General features: G+C 41.3%; 1 protein-coding gene across 3 annotated transcripts in view; it reads left to right on the top strand.

The window, feature by feature from the left end:
• The first annotated feature begins 9,615 nt into the window (after positions 1-9,615).
• The window catches only part of tmod1 (tropomodulin 1), a 54,855-nt gene continuing 48,017 nt past the window's right edge, over positions 9,616-16,453 (top strand). For 2 of the 3 annotated variants that reach the window (XM_061922802.2, XM_061922805.2), the window contains exon 1: positions 9,616-9,894. The gene's annotated coding sequence lies outside the window, so the exon portion shown is untranslated. Of the gene's footprint in view, positions 9,895-10,118; positions 10,175-16,453 lie in introns of those variants that run through there. The other variant, XM_061922803.2, reaches the window with a different exon arrangement.

Raw genomic sequence — 16,453 nt, forward strand, 5'->3', positions numbered from 1 at the left:
GCGCTACGCTCCAGCTGCTTCATCAAGTCGTGTTTTTGATAATTTTTCTTTAATTCAATGAATATCACCCACTTATTTTCAACACTGTCCTTCACACTCACTTTCTTTCTTCCCATACTTGAGAAAAACAAAGTTATCTCCATCTTTAGCTATAAACTAATTCTAGCGAGTAAGACCAGATTTTTAGAGCTTATTCGGCGTGGGGTCACAGTGACATTTGCTATGCCAACTAATGGCGGAGATGCTTGGGACAGCATAACATTTGAAGACATCTCTCATCTCAAAGCACTCTTAAGTTGAGGTACAATTATAAAATGTAAGTGTAAATATGTATAATATTTAAAAGTTCCAAAAACGATACTCAATATTTGTTTAGTACAGTAGCATCGCTAACCCAACAAGGGACTCCTCGCAGTAGCTCCACCCACTCGGCAGATGACTTTATGAATTTCTTCAACAAGAAAATTTAACTCATTAGAAAGGAGATTAAAGACAATGCATCCCAGCTACAACTGGGTTATATTAACACAGATACGACTGTGTATATACGACGGATACTGCCCTCCAAAATAGTCTCTCTCTTTTTGATGAAATAACATTAGGGGAATTACTACGACGTGTATATGGGATAAAACAAACATCTTTACTTGACCCACTTCCTGGGAAACTTATCAAGGAGCTTTTTGTATTATTAGGTCCATCAGTGCTAAATATTATAAACTTATCACTTTCCTCTGGCACTGTTCCCCTAGCATTCAAAAAAGCGATTATTAATCCTCTGCTCAAAAGACCTAACCTCGATCCTGACCTCATGGTAAACTACCGACGGGTGTCCCACCTTCCGTTTATTTCGAAAATCCTCGAAAGAATTGTTGCACAGCAGCTAAATGAACACTTAGTGTCTAACAATCTCTGTGAACCCTTTCAATCTGGTTTGAGGGCAAATCACTCTACGGAGACAGCCCTTGCAAAAATGACTAATGATCTACTGCTAACGATGGATTCTGATGCGTCATCTATGTTGCTGCTTCTTGATCTTAGCGCTGCTTTCGATAAGTCGATCATAATATTTTATTAGAGCGTATCAAAACATGTATTGGTATGTCAGACTTAGCCTTGTCTTGGTTTAACTCTTATCTTACTGACAGGATGCAGTGCGTCTCCCATAACAATGTGACATATGTTAAGGTAACGTGTGGAGTTCCCCAGGGTTCGGTTCTTGGCCTGCACTCTTTAGCATTTACATGCTGCCGCTAGGCGACATCATACGCAAATACGGTGTTAGCTTTCACTGTTATGCTGATGACACCCAACTCTACATGCCCCTAAAGCTGACCAACACGCCGGATTGTAGTCAGCTGGAGGCGTGTCTTAATGAAATTAAACAATGGATGTCCGCTAACTTTTTGCAACTCAATGCCAAGAAAACGGAAATGCTGATTATCGGTCCTGCTAGACACCGACATCTATTTAATAATACCACCTTAACATTTGACAACCAAACAATTACACAAGGCGACTCGGTAAAGAATCTGGGTATTATTTTCGACCCAACTCTCGTTTGAGTCACACATTAAGAGTGTTACTACAATGGCCTTCTCTCATCTCCGTAATATCACAAAAATGTGTTCCATTTTGTCCACTAGCGACACTGAGATCATTATTCATGCGTTCGTTACGTCTCGTCTCGATTACTGTAACGTATTATTTTCGGGCTTCCTTATGTCTAGCATTAAAAGATTACAGTTGGTACAAAATGCGGCTGCTAGACTTTTGACAAGAACAAGGAAGTTTGATCATATTACATCTACACTGTATATACCAGGGGTCCCCAAACTACGGCCCGCGGGCCGGATCCGGCCCCCCAGCATCCAAAATCCGGCCCACGGGAAGTCCCAAGTTAAATTGTTTTTTTTTTTATCTTTCCTTTCTAATCCATGTTCTACCGCTTGTTACTCTCGGTGTCTCCTAGCCGCTCAGGCAAATCATATTGTCTAAAAATGAATTTTCCCATCGATAACGTCCATCCATCCATCCATCTTCTTCCGCTTATCCGAGGTCGGGTCGCGGGGGCAGCAGCTTAAGCAGGGAAGCCCAGACTTCCCTCTCCCCAGCCGCTTCGTCCAGCTCCTCCCGGGGGATCCCGAGGCGTTCCCAGGCCAGCCGGGAGAGATAGTCTTCCCAGCGTGTCCTGGGTCTTCCCCGTGGCCTCCTACCGGTCGGACGTGCCCGAAACACCTTCCTAGGGAGGCGTTCGGGTGGCATCCTGACCAGATGCCCGAACCACCTCATCTGGCTCCTCTCGATGTGGAGGAGCAGCGGCTTTACTTTGAGCTCCCCCCGAATGACAGAGCTTCTCACCCTATCTCTAAGGGAGAGCCCCGCCACTCGGCGGAGGAAACTCATTTCGGCCGCTTGTACCCGTGATCTTGTCCTTTCGGTCATGACCCAAAGCTCATGACCATAGGTGAGGATGGGAACGTAGATCGACCGGTAAATCGAGAGCTTTGCCTTCCGGCTCAGCTCCTTCTTCACCACAACGGATCGATACAGCGTCCGCATTACTGAAGACGCCGCACCGATCCGCCTGTCGATCTCACGATCCACTCTTCCCCCACTCGAGAACAAGACTCCGAGGTACTTGAACTCCTCCACTTGGGGCAAGATCTCCTCCCCAACCCGGAGATGGCACTCCACCCTTTTCCGGGAGAGAACCATGGACTCGGACTTGGAGGTGCTGATTCCCATCCCAGTCGCTTCACCCTCGGCTGCGAACCGATCCAGTGAGAGCTGAAGATCTTGGCCGGAGGAAGCCATCAGGACCACATCATCTGCAAATAGCAGTGACCTAATCCTGCAGCCACCAAACCAGATCCCCTCAACGCCCTGACTGCGCCTAGAATTCTGTCCATAAAGGTTATGAACAGAATCGGTGACAAAGGGCAGCCTTGGCGGAGTCCAACCCTCACTGGAAACGTGTCCGACTTACTGCCGGCAATGCGGACCAAGCTCTGACACTGATTATACAGGAAGCGAACTGCCACAATAAGACAGTCCGTTACCCCATACTCTCTGAGCACTCTCCACAGGACTTCCCGGGGTACACGGTCGAATGCCTTCTCCAAGTCCACAAAGCACATGTAGACTGGTTGGGCAAACTCCCATGCACCCTCAAGGACCCTGCCGAGAGTATAGAGCTGGTCCACAGTTCCACGACCAGGACGAAAACCACACTGTCCCTCCTGAATCCGAGGTTCGACTATCCGGCGTAGCCTCCTCTCCAGTACACCTGAATAGACCTTACCGGGAAGGCTGAGGAGTGTGATCCCACGATAGTTGGAACACACCCTCCGGTTCCCCTTCTTAAAGAGAGGAACCACCACCCCGGTCTGCCAATCCAGAGGTACCGCCCCCGATGTCCACGCGATGTTGCAGAGTCTTGTCAACCAAGACAGCCCCACAACATCCAGAGCCTTAAGGAACTCCGGGCAGTTCTCATCCACCCCCGGGGCCTTGCCACCGAGGAGCTTTTTAACTACCTCGGCAACCTCAGCCCCAGAAATAGGAGAGCCCACCACAGATTCCCCAGGCCCTGCTTCCTTATAGGAAGACGTGCTGGTAGGATTGAGGAGGTCTTCGAAGTATTCCCTCCACCGATCCACAACATCCGCAGTCGAGGTCAGCAGAGCACCATCCCCACCATACACGGTGTTGACACTGCACTGCTTCCCCTTCCTGAGGCGGCGGATGGTGGTCCAGAATTGCTTCGAAGCCGTCCGGAAGTCTTTTTCCATGGCCTCCCCGAACTCCTCCCATGTCAGAGTTTTTGCCTCCGCGACCGCTGAAGCCGCACACCGCTTGGCCTGTCGGTACCTGTCTGCTGCCTCAGGAGTCCCATGAGCCAAAAGAACCCGATAGGACACCTTCTTCAGCCTGACGGCATCCCTCACCGCCAGCGTCCACCAACGGGTTCTAGGATTACCGCCACGACAGGCACCAACTACCTTGCGGCCACAGCTCCAATCGGCCGCCTCGACAATAGAGGTACGGAACATTGTCCACTCGGACTCAATGTCCAGCACCTCCCTCGTGACATGTTCAAAGTTCTTCCGGAGGTGGGAATTGAAACTCTCTCTGACAGGAGACTCTGCCAGGCGTTGCCAGCAAACCATCGATAACGTGACAATGTTAAATGTCAAAACGGATTAAAAAGCAATGCGTGTGTGTGTATATGTATATATATATATATATATATATATATATATATATATATATATATATATATATATGTATGTGTGGGGAAAAAAAATCACAAGACTATTTCATCTCTACAGGCCTGTTTCATGAGGGGGGTACCCTCAATCGTCAGGAGATTTTAATGGGAGCATTCGCATACCATGGTTTATATAGGGCACAGAGTGGGTGGGTACAGGCTGGCCTAGGGGCGTGGTGATTGGTTCATGTGTTACCTAGGAGGTGTTTCCGTCTATGGCGGCATGTTGTTACAATTTCGCTGCGCTTGTTGAGGGATGACAGGTCTGGGCGGTAGATAATAAACAGTTTCTCTTTCAAGCATAGGTTGCATCTTTTATTACCACTATTGTAAGGTGTGCTGGATGCAAGAATTTGCCATGTTATTGAATATTCAACATTATTGTCTTTGAGGTCCCAAATGTGTTTGCTGAGTTCTGTGGTATTTCGCAGGTTTTTGTTCCTGAAAGAAGCCTTGTGGTTGTTCCATCTGGTTTTGAATTCACCCTCGGTTAATCCTACATATGTGTCGGATGTGTTAATGTCCTTGCGTATTACCTTAGATTGGTAGACAACTGATGTTTGTAAGCATCCCCCGTTGAGGGGGCAATCAGGTTTCTTTCGACAGTTACATGCTTTGTTGGTTTTGGAGTCGTTCTGACTGGGGGTCGACGGCTCATTTGCAATTGTTTTGTTGTGGTTTGAGATGATTTGTTGTATATTGTTCATGCAGCTGTAGCTCAATTTGATGTTGTTCTTGTTGAATACTTTTCTTAGGTTGTTGTCTTTGGGAAAGTGTTTGTCAATCAGGTTGAGGAATTTGTGTCCAATGGACAGCTGTAGCTCAATTTGATGTTGTTCTTGTTGAATACTTTTCTTAGGTTGTGTCCAATGGACACAAATTCCTCAACCTGATTGACAAACACTTTCCCAAAGACAACAACCTAAGAAAAGTATTCAACAAGAACAACATCAAATTGAGCTACAGCTGCATGAACAATATACAACAAATCATCTCAAACCACAACAAAACAATTGCAAATGAGCCGTCGACCCCCAGTCAGAACGACTCCAAAACCAACAAAGCATGTAACTGTCGAAAGAAACCTGATTGCCCCCTCAACGGGGGATGCTTACAAACATCAGTTGTCTACCAATCTAAGGTAATACGCAAGGACATTAACACATCCGACACATATGTAGGATTAACCGAGGGTGAATTCAAAACCAGATGGAACAACCACAAGGCTTCTTTCAGGAACAAAAACCTGCGAAATACCACAGAACTCAGCAAACACATTTGGGACCTCAAAGACAATAATGTTGAATATTCAATAACATGGCAAATTCTTGCATCCAGCACACCTTACAATAGTGGTAATAAAAGATGCAACCTATGCTTGAAAGAGAAACTGTTTATTATCTACCGCCCAGACCTGTCATCCCTCAACAAGCGCAGCGAAATTGTAACAACATGCCGCCATAGACGGAAACACCTCCTAGGTAACACATGAACCAATCACCACGCCCCTAGGCCAGCCTGTACCCACCCACTCTGTGCCCTATATAAACCATGGTATGCGAATGCTCCCATTAAAATCTCCTGACGATTGAGGGTACCCCCCTCATGAAACAGGCCTGTAGAGATGAAATAGTCTTGTGATTTTTTTTCCCCACACATACATATATTGCGCTCTACTACGGTATCGAGCACTATTTTTTGGATAACCTTATTAAGACATATATATATATATATATATATATATATATATATATATATATATATATATATATATATATATACACACACACACACACACACACATATATACAGCCCGGCCCCCGGCCAAATTTTTTTAGCCCAATGCGGCCCACGAGTCAAAAAGTTTGGGGACCCCTTGTATATACCTTTTATATACATATATACCTGCACTGGCTTCCTGTGCACTTAAGATGTGACTTTAATGTTTTACTACTTACGTATAAACTACTACACGGTCTAGCTCCATCCTGTCTTGCTGATTGTAATGTACCATATGTCCCGGCAAGAAATCTGCGTCAAAGAACTTCGGCTTATTAGTGATTCCCAGAGCCCCAAAAAAGTCTGCAGGCTGTAGAGTGTTTTCTATTCGGGCTCCAGTACTATGAATTGCCCTCCATGTAACAGTTAGAGATGCTACCTCAGTAGAAGCATTTAAGTCCCATCTTAAAACTCATTTGTATACTCTAGCCTTTAAATAGACCCCCCTTTTTAGACCAGTTGATCTGCCGTTTCTTTTCTTTTCTCCTCTGCCCCCCTCTCCTTTGTGGAGGGGGGGGGCACATGTCCGGTGGCCATGGATGAAGTGCTGGCTGTCTAGAATCGGGACCCGGGGTGGACCGCTCGCCTGTGCATCGGTTGGTAACATCTCTGCGCTGCTGACCCGTCTCCGCTCGGGATGGTTTCCTGCTGGCCCCACTATGGACTGGACTCTCACTATTATGTTAGATCCACTATGGACTGGACTTTCACAATATTATGCTAGACCCACTCGACATCCATTGCATTCGGTCTCCCCTATGGGGGGGGGGTGTCCCCACATCTGCGGTCCTCTCCAAGGTTTCTCATAGTCATTCACATTGACATCCCACTGGGGTGAGTTTTTCCTTGCCCTTATGTGGGCTCTGACCCGAGGATGTCGTCGTGGCTTGTGCAGCCCTTTGAGACACTTGTGATTTAGGGCTATATAAATAAACATTGATTGATTGATTGATTGAAGTGAAGTCAACCACAACAGTGTTTACCAGGGCCGCATGCTATCAAATCATACGCGGGCCATTTTGGTATTTTTTTTATTCTGTAAAAAATGCTAAAACAAATTATATATATTAAAAAAAATACTTTTGTGTCAGCTTTGTATTATAGGCAACATTATTTCTATACGATACCGATATTGGAGCCTTAAGTATGGGCCATATCGAGAAACAGAAACAATATTAGCACATAATAAACACACTTTTATAATTTTGTAGCATGGAATGTTAGAAAATAATTATGACTCAGAGAACAATGGTAGGTATGAAAAACATTAAGCTACAGCCGTGGTCAAAAGATTACATACACTTGTGAAGAACATAATGTCATGGCTGTCTTGAGTTTCCAATCATTTTTACAGCTCTTATTTTTTTGTGATAGAGTGATTGGAGCACATTCTTGTTTTTACAAAAAAACATTCACGAAGTTTGGTTATTTTATGAATTTATTATGGGTCTACTGAAAATGTGAGCAAATCTGCTGGGTCAAAAGTATACATACAGCAATGTTAATATTTGGTTACATGTCCCTTGGCAAGTTTCACTGCAATAAGGCGCTTTTGGTAGCCATCCACAAGCTTCTGGTTGAATTTTTGACCACTCTTCTTGACAAAATTGGTGCAGTTCAGCTACAATTGTTGGTTTATGGACATGGACTTGTTTCTTCAGCATTGTCCACACGTTTAAGTCAGGACTTTGGGAAGGCCATTCTAAAACCTTAATTCTAGCCTGATTTAGCCATTGCTTTACCACTTTTGACGTGTGTTTGGGGTCATTGTCCTGTTGGAACACCCAACTGCGCCCAAGACTCAACCTCCGGGCTGATGATTTTAGGTTGTCCTGAAGAATTTGGAGGTAATCCTCCTTTTTCATTGTCCCATTTACTCTCTGTAAAGCACCAGTTCCATTCGCAGCAAAACGGGCACAGAGCATAATACTACCACCACCATGCTTGATGGTAGGTATGGTGTTCCTGGGATTAAAGGCCTCACCTTTTCTCCTCCAAACATATTGCTGGGTATTGTGGCCAAACAGCTCTATTTTTGTTTCATCTGACCACCGAACTTTCCTCCAGAAGGTCTTATCTTTGTCCATGTGATCAGCCGCAAACTTTAGATGAGCCTTAAGGTGTCGCTTCTGGAGCAAGGGCTTCCTTCTTGCATGGTAGCCTCTCATTCCACGGCGATGCGAAACACGCTGTGGACACTGACACCTGTGTTCCAGCAGCTTCCAATTCATTGCAAACCTGCTTTTTGGTGGTTCTCGGTTGACTCTTGATCATCCTGACCTATTTTCTCTCAGCAGCAAGTGATAGCTTGCGTTTTCTTCCTGATTGTGGCAGTGACAAAACTGTGCCATGCATTTTATACTTCCAAACAATTGTCTGCAGTGTTGCTCTAGGGGCCTTAAGCTGCTTTGAAATGGCTCCGAGTGACTTTCCTGACTTGTTCAAGTCAATGATTCGTTTTTTCAGGTCTGTGCTGAGTTCCTTTGACTTTCCCATTGTCGCGTTTGTAACCGAGTCTAATGACGCCGTCTTTAAGTTGAAGTGGAGTAGTATTTATTTATTTTTTTGCAACACCTTGATAGATAGATAGTACGTTATTGATTCCTTCAGGAGAGTTCCCTCAGGAAAATTAAAATTCCAGCAGCAGTGTACAGAATTGAGATCGAATTTAAAAAGTAAATAATGGGGGTATAAATGGAAACAAAATAGAAAAATATTACAATAGAATAAGAATAAAAATATAACAGTAAAATAAGAATATAACAAGAGAAACTAGGCAGTAGTGACCATGTTACGAAAAATGATTGCACTGTTATTGTTTTGCATCCCCTGTCATCCTAGTACCCCCCCTCCCTCCCAGAGTGGATAATTAATATCATGGCGTAAGTGGAGTGATGTGGACACATTTGTTACTGGATGCAATTTCTAAAACACTGCTGCCTTGGAAATTTTGTATCTGTATTCAATAATAATTTATATTTGTTTGTATCAGGGGTGTCATAACTGTTTTTCTTGAGGGCCACATTGTAATTAAGGCCACGATGAACGACACGGTGGGCCATTTTAAATGATGCGACGACCACATTGAATGACATGACGGACCACTTTTGATAATGTGGCGGGCCTCCTAAAATCAAGTGGTGGGCCAAATCTGGCCCCCGGGGCCTCGAGTTTGACACCTGTGGTTTATAGTGACAAAGTTGTCCTTAACTTGTTCAGTTAAGGACACCGTCTAGCTTGCGCTAATCTGATATTTGTTATAGTGCTTCGTGTATCGGGTTGATATCTGATATCACTATATTGAGGCGCCGGCCTAGGTTTACTTTATAGTATCAAAATGTAAGCTTAGCCTCACTACATTATGTATTTTTGCTCTTTTTTCTCGTATCGTTACTTGTTTTGTTCGATTTTATTTCAATATTTTACTTAATGAGTTGCACGCATGTCCGTGACGTCACTGGAGTGACAGTGCAGCCTGCGTGTGCGCGTGCGTGCGCGCGTGTACGGGGGGTGGGTGGGGGCGGCTTATGGTGGGAGGAGGTCCTCTCTGCTTTGCCCTTTGCGGGAGATGACTCTCAGCCTCCTCAATCCGCCAACGGAAGCCCAGGGTCGGGGGAGGCAACCTTTAGTTATCCCGCTCCTGAACGGCACCAACTCCCGGTCTCGCTTCCTGTCCCAGAGGGCATGGACCGTGTCGTGTAGTGTGGGGCTTGTGTTCGATCCCCGGTTCCGTTGAGGAGCGCCAACTCACGCCGCTCGGAGGGAACCATATCTGGTCAAAGTATTCGGCGCTGCTGCTGTCACCCTGCCGGACCGTCCGGCTATAAATAGCGCCGGTGGAGGTACGTAAATACACGCAAAATATTACTACAGCCTGTGAAAGACTTCCTATGACGATATAATACACGTATTGCACTTGGGACACTCATTTCGATAAGAAGTAAACATTCTTGCTAGTGGCTAACGTCTCTTCACAGTGCAAAGCCACTTCCGAGTCACCATAAAAACATTTATAAACCAAAAAAAAAGAACGTTTAAATTGATGAAACACCAGGGAGCCAATGCAGAGATTTTAAAACTGGTGTAATGTGGGCCCGTCTTCTGGTCTTCGTCTTACTTGAGGTAACTTCATTTAAAGTGTGTCTGGATCCCCACTTTGGAAAGTGTTGAGTTTGAGTTTATTTGGAACATGCAAGCATACAACATGATACATCACAATTTCCAGTTTCTCTTTTCAACATGTTCGGAAAAGGAGTAGGAAGAAGCAGAGCTTATTTAATCCTACCCCTTTTCTTTTACATAACAGTTGCTAAAACTTTTGTTCACTTCCTGTTCTCAATGTATTCACAATATACTCCATAAGTAATCACAATAAAAATAAATAAATAAATAATAATTGGTGAAGTAAGTCATATTAATATAATGAGATAAGTAAGATTATTTTGAGAATGGAAGAATGGATGGATGGAATAAATCCAAAATGTTTATTATGGTTCTTCTTCTTTGTACTTTGTAAACACTTTTAAGTTTGAAGAGTTTCTTGAAATGGATCATATTAGTACATTGTTTGATTGCTTTGCTTAATCCATTCCATAATTTAATTCCACATACTGATATACTGAAGGTCTTAAGTGTTGTACGTGCATACAGATGTTTTAAATTACATTTTTCTCTGAGATTATATTTCTCCTCTTTTTTTGAGAAGAATTGTTGTATATTCATGGGTAGCAGGTTATAGTTTGCTTTATGTATAATTTTAGCTGTTTGCAAATTCACTATGTCGTGGAATGTCAGTATTTTTGATTCAATTAATAAAGGATTTGTATGTTCTCTATATCCAACATTATGTATTATTCTAACTGATCTTTTTTGTAACACCGTTAATGAATGAAGTGTACTTTTGTAGTTATTTCCCCATATTTCTACACAGTAGCTCAGATATGGTAACACTAGCGAGCAGTAGAGGATATGAAGTGATTTTTGGTCTAGAACATGTTTTGCTTTATTCATTATTGATGGGTTTCTTGCTACTTTATGTTGTATATTTTTTACACGAGATTTCCAGTTCAATTTATCATCAATCATTATACCTAGAAATTTGGTTTCATTTACTCTTTCAATTTCTATTCCGTCTATTTGTATTTGTGTTTGACTTTCTCTTGTAATTAATTAGTGCAATTAATGACATTGCATTATAGAACTTATCAGCATGATAGTGCTTTGCATAATCAGGCTTTCAATCAACAAGTGCAACAGTTGTCTGCTGGCATGTTGGCCATCACTTCTTCTGTGACCTACATTTGTCTGCACCGAGCTACTGGAGATGTTTAACCTTTACCACACGCGCATGATCACACTTTTCTTCAACCACTCGACCAGTGGTTCCCAAACTTGTCTCACCAAGTACCACCTCGCAAAACAAATCGGCTCTGCGAGTACCACCGCAACGGCCAACATTGAAACACAGTAGCGTAGTCGGTCTGAGTATTCATTAAAAACAAGACAGCGGTTTTACAAGTATATTTATTATTTAACGTTACACACAGTTTATAATTACGATGTGGCCCTCAATAAAAAACGGTTTGACAAGCCTGCTGTAGAAGGCGTGATTTTTGCATGGTCTCTGAGGACTGCTATGATATGCTGTTGTGTGGACTAACTAAAGTGTTGTTATTGTCAGTTATAATTAACCTGTGTGAAGTTGCCCCCCCTACCCCCACATTGTCCAAATGTCCCCAAACTATTCCCAATCATTTGTGCTGTTTGTGCTGCAAATATTTTTTTATCGTTTTATTAATGTTTTACATTATTAACGTGTATTTATTGTGTTATTAACATACCTAGACTTCCCACTCCTCTCCTGCAGCTTTTTTAAAAATGTATGAAAATAGAAAAAGATCGGGGGGGAAAATTATGTTTTTGTTTTAATAGGGTTTCTGTAGGAAGACAACATGACACAAACCTCCCTAATTGTTAGAAATCCCACTGTTTATATCAAACATGATTCTCTGATGAGTGTTTGGCGAGCGCCGCTTTGTCCTACTAATTTTGGCGGTCCTTGAACTCACCGTAGTTTGTTTAAATGTATAACCTTCTTCAACGATGCCAGAGAAAGACATATTTTATGCCACTCATTCTTTGTCTCATTTTGTCCACCAATCTTTTTATGATGTGTGCACAAAGGTGAACTTTGTTGATGTTATTGACTTGTGTGGACTGGAAGCTAATCGATGCTATCATGCAATTTAGGCTAGATTTATGAACGTATTGCATCATTATGCCTCACTTGTAGGTATATGTGAGCTCATTTAATTTCCTTTACTTATGTCCTCTGTGTATTTAATTTATATCTGCATGTCTCATGACACATTATCTGTCATTTTGATAGTAGACTAATATAGGCACTTATATCATGTGTTGACTTCATTATATCACTTATTGAAGGCTTTTTAAATTTTTTCCGGCTCCAGACAGATTTTTTGGGTAATTTTTGGTCCAATATGGCTCTTTCAACATTTTGGGTTGCCGACCCCTGACCTAAACGTTTGTGCTGCAGAAGTTTTCAGTCTAACTTTTATAGTTTTTAGGTTATTAACGCTTATTAACGTCACACAGGTTTATCATAAGGGGTTGCGCGATTTATGATATACTTGATATAAATTTGGCCATTGATAGAGCTTTTAGTATTATCGTTATTGTGATGACACATTCCAGCTGTGTCTTGCAAATTTGACCGCGAAAAACGAACAAACGCATCCTCAATGCACAGCAGGGTCCTCGCTAGCGAGCTAGTGGCTAATGTCAGTATTACAGTGCGAGTCAGTAATCCTGGCGGTAATGGCAGCAAATAAACTATGTTTCTTACAAGTGGCATTATCACTGGAGGATGAGGAATAGCTAAGCATGCTACACTGCACACCGTAGGAGGGTTTGCTAACCGCTCCTGAATGTAAACAAAGGGGGGTGGATCGATACATATATCGACAGTAACGATACCAAGTGTAATATCAGTATATGGTTAATACAACAGTGGTTAAATAGACATTTCTTATTATCTGATAATCTTTTGTCGTTTCTTTGTTAGTGTTTACAAACTGAGGAAAAAGGTCCCTGGATACAGGAGGACTTTTAGGGCAAAAACCAAAGGATTTATATTAGAGCCAATAGTAGGAAATAATTTTAAATCTGTAATTGATATTGTGACACCACTATTCTGTGTTTTTGTCTGATTATAATTGTCATCGAAAAGGTAAATATTCACTGATCTTAAAAATGTGTAGTATCAGTATCAGCATTGGCATGACCAATACTGCACCTGTGCTTGGTATTGGATCTATACTAATTTAAAGTATTGGAAGAAAAGGAATGAGTGCTTATTAAATTTTAACAGAAGTGTAGATAGAACCATTTTACAATCAAAAGTAACCAGATATTATTAGTAAATTAGCAAGTTGATTCATAATAGTTTTAACTAAATAATATTGATAATGTTACTGCATATAGCCTATGAAACCCATTTTGAAGTAGTTCTATTATCATATTTGTATTTATATGTATATATATACAGTATATTCACATATATATATATATATACATTACAGGCCAAAGGTTTGGACACACCTCATTCCAATGTGTTTTCTTTATTTTCATGTCTATTTACATTGTAGATTGTCACTATAGGCATCAAAACTATGACACCTGTAAAGTGAAAACCCTTTCAGGTGACTACCTTTTGAAGCTCATCGAGAGAATGCCAAGAGTGTGCAAAATAGTAATCAGAGCAAAGCGTGGCTATTTTGAAGAAACTAGAATATAAAACATGTTTTCAGTTATTTCACCTTTTTTTTGTTAAGTACATAACTCCACATGTGTTCATTTATAGTTTTGATGCCTTCAGTGACAATCTACAATGTAAATAGTCATGAAAATAAAGAAAACACATTGAATGAGAAGGTGTGTCCAAACTTTTGGCCTGTACTATATATATATATATATATATATATATATATATATATATATATATATATATATATTTAATATAAATATATGTATATATATATATATATATATATATATATATATATATATATATATATATATATATATATATATATTTAATATAAATATATGTATGTATATATATATATATATATATATATATATATATGATAATGACATTTTAAATGATCTAAAAATATTTTGTCAATAGTACATTATTATTTTTTATTTTATCCCATTATAATCGTATCTGTTCCTATTATCATTATTTTGTTTACTATTATTAATTCTTTGTAATTATTATTATGATATTATTAACCAGCCATCAAAAAACATACAGGCCTGTCAAAATGTTTTGGTGAATGCTTCTTAACTTGAAGTGTTGTATTGTGCTCCTTTAAGTTATGAGGAACATGTAATTTAGAGGTATTAAATATTTTATGAGCGAGAATCAGTGTTTCCCATACATGTACATGCGTTTGCCAGCCACAAATAGATGTGGCGCTATTTGGCTCATAAATGCATTGCACCACATCTGGTCTGCCAGAGAATAAGAAGACGGAGCAGTGGAAGACTGGTGTTGCCTGATGAGAATAACTTTTGTGAAGTTGTCCCCCCCTTCACCTTGTCAAAATCCCCCTAAACGTGTCCAAATTGTTTCTGCTTCGTTTGTGCCGTTGTGGTTTTTAAGTTATTCTGAAAGCCTTTTTTTGAATAGTGATGTCATTAAGCCCCCTCACCTTGTAAAAATCACCCCAAATGTGTTCCAATCGTTTGTGCTGGTTTGTGCTGCACACATCGTTTTTATGTTTTTTGATTCATGACCAGCCCCATAAAACTTTATTTACATACAAACTATAACAGTTATATAAAAAGAAATGTTGCAGCACAAACTATTGGAACACGCTTGGGGTGATTATTTTCCAAGGTGAGGTACAGTTAGAATATAATGAAATATTTTCATGTTTTCATACAAACTGTAATGCTTGTCTCAAAAGAAGGTTTACCAGGATCAAATCCCGTTCTCAGTAGGATTGGTAAGATTTAAATAATAATGTTAAAATCAATATTTTCCACAAACATTTTTTTTGTGGAAAACATTTTAAAATGTATTCTTTTTTGGTACAAAACATGCATTTAATTAAATTTAGGTTATAATTTAAAAAAGTATAAAAATAGTTTGCCTCACAATAGGAAGGTCCTGAGTAGTCCTGAGTTCATTCGCGGGCTCGGGATCTTTCTGTGTGGAGTTTGCATGTTCTCCCCCGTGACTGCGTGGGTTCCCTCCGGGTACTCCGGCTTCCGCCCACCTCCAAAGACATACACCTGGGGATAGGTTGATTGGCAACACTAAATTGGCCCTAGTGTGTGAATGTGAGTGTGAATGTTGTCTGTCTGTCTGTGTTGGCCCTGCTATGAGGTGGCGACTTGTCCATGGTGTACGCCGCCTTCCACCCGAATGCAGCTGAGATAGGCTCCAGCACCCCCCGCGACCCCAAAAGGGACAAGCGGTAGAAAATGGATGGATGGATGGATAAAAATAGTTTCACATAAATAAAATAAAAAAATAACAGTAGAAGGCTCTAAATAAAATGTTGCTTTGGGCACCAATTAATTATAATTTTTTTGGGGGTCTCCTGACTATTCTGAAAATAAATTAATACATCCATCCATCCATTTTCTACCGCTTGTCCCTTTCGGGGTCGCGGGGGGTCCTGGAGCCTATCTCAGCCTCACATGGGCAGAAGTCGCTACCTCATCCCAGGGCCAACACGGATAGACAGACAACATTCACACTCACATTAGGGCCAATTTTAGTGTCGCCAATCAACCTATCCCCAGGTGCATGAGGTGGGAGGAAGCCGGAGTACCCGGAGGGAACCCACACAAAAACACGGGGGTGAACATGCAAACTCCACACAGAAAGATCCCGAGCCCGGGATTGAACTCAGGACTACTCAGGACCTTTGTATTGTGAGGTACATGCACTAACCCCTGTTCCACCGTGCTGCCCTAAATTAATACAAGTTAAATCAATTAATAATGAGACGATAGCTAATACACTAATTTGCTTTGTTATCTATAACACAAAGCTAAGATGTGAATGTTTTGTTCCGATAGCTTTGCAAAAATGTACCTATATCTTCTCTGATGCACAAAATGTATCAAAGAGGCCATATGTGCATGGTCAAATCGACTCAGGTCTAAAATCCGAGGCACCTACAATATGTTTTTGAATTGGTTCTCCATGGAATAGATAGTAGACAGACAAAATACAGTAGATATTTCCTTTTTGGTCATAAAGTGAGAGTGAAATGTTCCAAATACACACGTCTTTACCATTCTGGAATAAAATGTTCCCAATGCACTTGCGTGTAACTGGAAGTGAAGCTGGTGGGTTGT

The sequence above is a fragment of the Nerophis lumbriciformis genome, linkage group LG27, assembly GCF_033978685.3.
Source record: "Nerophis lumbriciformis linkage group LG27, RoL_Nlum_v2.1, whole genome shotgun sequence".
NCBI lineage: Eukaryota > Metazoa > Chordata > Actinopteri > Syngnathiformes > Syngnathidae > Nerophis > Nerophis lumbriciformis.